The sequence below is a fragment of the Arachis ipaensis genome, chromosome B10 (assembly GCF_000816755.2).
Source record: "Arachis ipaensis cultivar K30076 chromosome B10, Araip1.1, whole genome shotgun sequence".
Taxonomy (NCBI): domain Eukaryota; kingdom Viridiplantae; phylum Streptophyta; class Magnoliopsida; order Fabales; family Fabaceae; genus Arachis; species Arachis ipaensis.
The window spans coordinates 114,825,831-114,829,558 of record NC_029794.2 but is presented as its reverse complement, the minus strand read 5'-3'; positions in this window follow the sequence as shown (position 1 = coordinate 114,829,558).

The following is a 3,728-nucleotide window of genomic DNA, read 5'->3' as shown; positions in this document are numbered from 1 at the left end:
GCACAGATCACGACATCGAATGGTAAAAAAAAAAGGAATTTAAAGGCTCAGGAAGCAAGTTTTCAACCATAGTACAAAATTGGGAAAGAATTGTAAAATCATGCAAATTGTATGAATAAGTGTACAAAGGCTTGATAAAAACTACTCAATTGAGCACAAGATAAACCATAAAATAGTAGTTTATCACCTACCCTATAATAACCTACATAGAACCTGCCTTGCTCTTATTTATGGGTAGTAAAAAATTAAACCCTAATCCGTTCCACCACTACCAGCTCCTATCATTATTAAAATCCTACAAACAAAATTAAATTTTAAAAATTATATAACCATCATCATATACATAACATAATTTAAAATAAAAAGTTTACAATAATGTAATATTATTCATTATTTTACTAATTATTTTACATATATTATATCTAATATATATTATATACCGAGAGTAGCAGGGGCAGGTATTACCTAAACCTGACACCATCCTGTCAAAATCCGTCCCGCACCGGAGCGGATAGTTACCCACCCTACAAGAAAAAAGGCCAGTTGGCATACTTTTTCCTTGTCACGCTTTAAAAGCGTGGCCAAAAGGGGTCAACGACACGCTTTTGGTGGCAATTGATTATAGATTTGGCCACGTTTTTCTGTGTCACACTTCAAAAATGTGGCCAAAAGAGGTCAATCGTCACGCTTTTATGAGAGTGACAATTGATTAGTGATTTGGCCATACATTTTCTTCACGCTTCAAAAGTGTGCCCGTAGAGAAAAACAGTCATGCTTTTGAAGCGTGGCTAGTTTGTTTTCCTACAGTTACATTTTTTAAAGCGTGCCCATATCCCATATCCTATAATTATTTGGCACCCTAAAAAAGTGTACAATAGAGTTTTTACTTGAAATTTAATTTCTCACCAATCTAAACACTTAAGTTTTTCCAAAACAGCCATCACTTAAAACAGCCCTCATTAAGAAAAAATGAGAACCCTAAACCATCAAACCCTCTTTACCACTCTCTAAGAACCCTAAAACCTAAGAACCCTTTCTCGCAGCCTTCTCTCAGCTCGAAGCGCTTCTTCATTACTGAGAACCCATCTTCATCTCTCAGTTCGCAGCATTTTCAAGGCCTCGCTCCCTCGATGTTCACTCTCTCTCTCTCTCTCTCTCGCGCAAACCCTACCTCCTCGATGCTGACTCTCTCTCATTCCTCCTTCAATCGTCGCTGCCTCTCCCTCAATCATTGCTCTTCCCTCAATCGGCGCTCAACCCTCACTATAACACAAGAAGATACGACCTTTTGTTTCTCTATGTCAATCGTTGCAAATTTATTTCTCTATTTTAACCCTCCGTAAATTTCTCTATTTCAATGTTCCCCTTTCTCTATTTTAGTTACAAGGATTTTTTGCGATGGCTTTGGTGGAGGCATGAGAAATTGGACTGTTAATCTCAGAAGATGAGTTTCATTTGTATTGGCTAATGCTCATCGTAAGTGCTTGTCATGAAATCTGGTTGTTTATTTTTTACACTCAAAAGTACATAATTGACTTTTGTAAAGGATAAAGATAGTGCTGAGATGTCAAGATATTAAGTTTAATTTTAAGAGATCATTATTAGATTATTACTTAAATATTATTGTACATTTCGTTTATTCTATAAAATTTTTTTAGCTAAAATATTTTAAAAATATGATATATAAATGCTGTGTAACTCAATACAGCATAATTTGTACAGAATTCATTGTCTAGAACTCATTGTATTTTATTGGCACGATTTTCAAGCGTAGCCATATTTTTTTATAATCATTAATAGCCACGCTTATTAAGTATAGCCATATCTTTCCTTATTAGCACACTTAAAAACTGTAGCCATATCTTTTTCTATAGACACGCTTTCAAAGCATATGTATAAAGTACAGAACTCATTGTACTCTATTGGTACACTTTTCAAGAGTAGCCATATCTTCTTGTAGTCATGAACCGCCACGCTTATGAAGCGCAACCATATCTTCTCCTATCGACACGTTTTCGAAGCGTAGCCAAAACCAAACGCAATGGGAACTTTTTAAAACGTAGCTGTATGTTCACTTTTCCGCACGCTTTAAAAGCGTTGCTATAGGGTTATACAAAGCGTGACAATAGATCAAAGGGTGAGAAACATAAAATGTGTCCGTATATCGATAAAAACGTGGCGATAGAACAACCGGTTTGTAGATGTGACCATTTTAAAAGTGTGTTGATAGTTTAAAAAGCGTAGCGAAAAATTATTACTATACTTTTTTGTACTTTTCGACACACTTTAAAAGCGTGGCAAAAAACTATTTTTTTTGTAATGCCACTCCAACCGAATAAGAACAAGGTGAATACCTGCATATTCAAATAGTATTACCATCTCTATGCTTAACTCACATACAAACAGTAGTAGCGTAAATATATACGCACACAGTAGAATACGATGCTTAACCCACGTCATTTACATATATTTATAACATGGGCGAAGGTTTTGGTAGAATAATCTGTATACGTTCAAAAATATATAAATATAATAGTAGTAGAAGTAGAAGTGTGCATAAAGTTATACAGTACTGGTGAATCACAAGAAATTAAATTAACCAGCCTAGCTAGCCCGCATGCAAACAACCCTAATTATGCTGTCTCTGATGCGCATTCAAATCTATCAAACACCACCAACAAGATATATCATATTCATGAGGCGACACAAACATAATTATGGGGTCGAAATAAATCATGAGCTGGCTTCTATATATAGTTAAATACTATATAATAACCAGTATTCCTTAATTCCTCCATACAGAAACTACATACATACACATATATATATGTACGTACGCAAGTACAAAAATATATAGATTCTCAAGCTAATTGATTAAAGAACATCTATATCTATCAATCTAGGAAATTTTCTGTGCTTCGAATAATCAAATCCAGTGTTTTCAAATATATTCTACATAATGTATTTTGCTTGTTATATGTATATAAAAGACCATTAATTGATTCATGTAGCATTGCGTCTTCGTAGTTTTCATATAGGGACAACAAACAAAAATACATTAAAATGTTGGTGGGTAATAATCATGGCATCAGTTTGAGTGAAACTTTTGTAAAAGTCTAGAGGGTCAGCAATTTTTGTGTTTTTTGGCTAGCACTTAACCATAAAAATAAAAGTGAGTGATTTTTTACCATTAGATGTAATCTCACACCATTAAAAACACTATTGATGACCAATTAACGGTTACAAAACACTAAAATTGTTGCCCCCTAATATTCTTCTTTTTTATATTTCGTGCTTATCAAATGCATCAAGTAGTTTAGTAACCTGATAATAATTGTAAGAAAAAAAATAAAAATTAGAAAAACAATAGATATGCACGATTGTTGTCAGCGATATTTTTGTACATTTATCATTTAATTTTTGAAGGAAGCACATTTTTTTCTTGTTAGCGGGTGATTATAAGGACAAATCTTTATAGTGATGTATGGGATTCAAGACGTGCATTGATTTGATTCTTGAGGTTTAAATCGTATTATTTTTGTCTTTGAAATTGAACTTCGAATATTACAATGGTTTTTCAATCATCTTTTAACAGTGACTCAACAAATAGAGTAATGAGCTAACTCTCTTGTCACGTTGGACAATAATAGTAAAATTGCGTTATTTGTTTTTGGCCTCCAATCAAAGCATAGACGTGCAATCAAAAGTGTGTGCAAATCATTTTACAT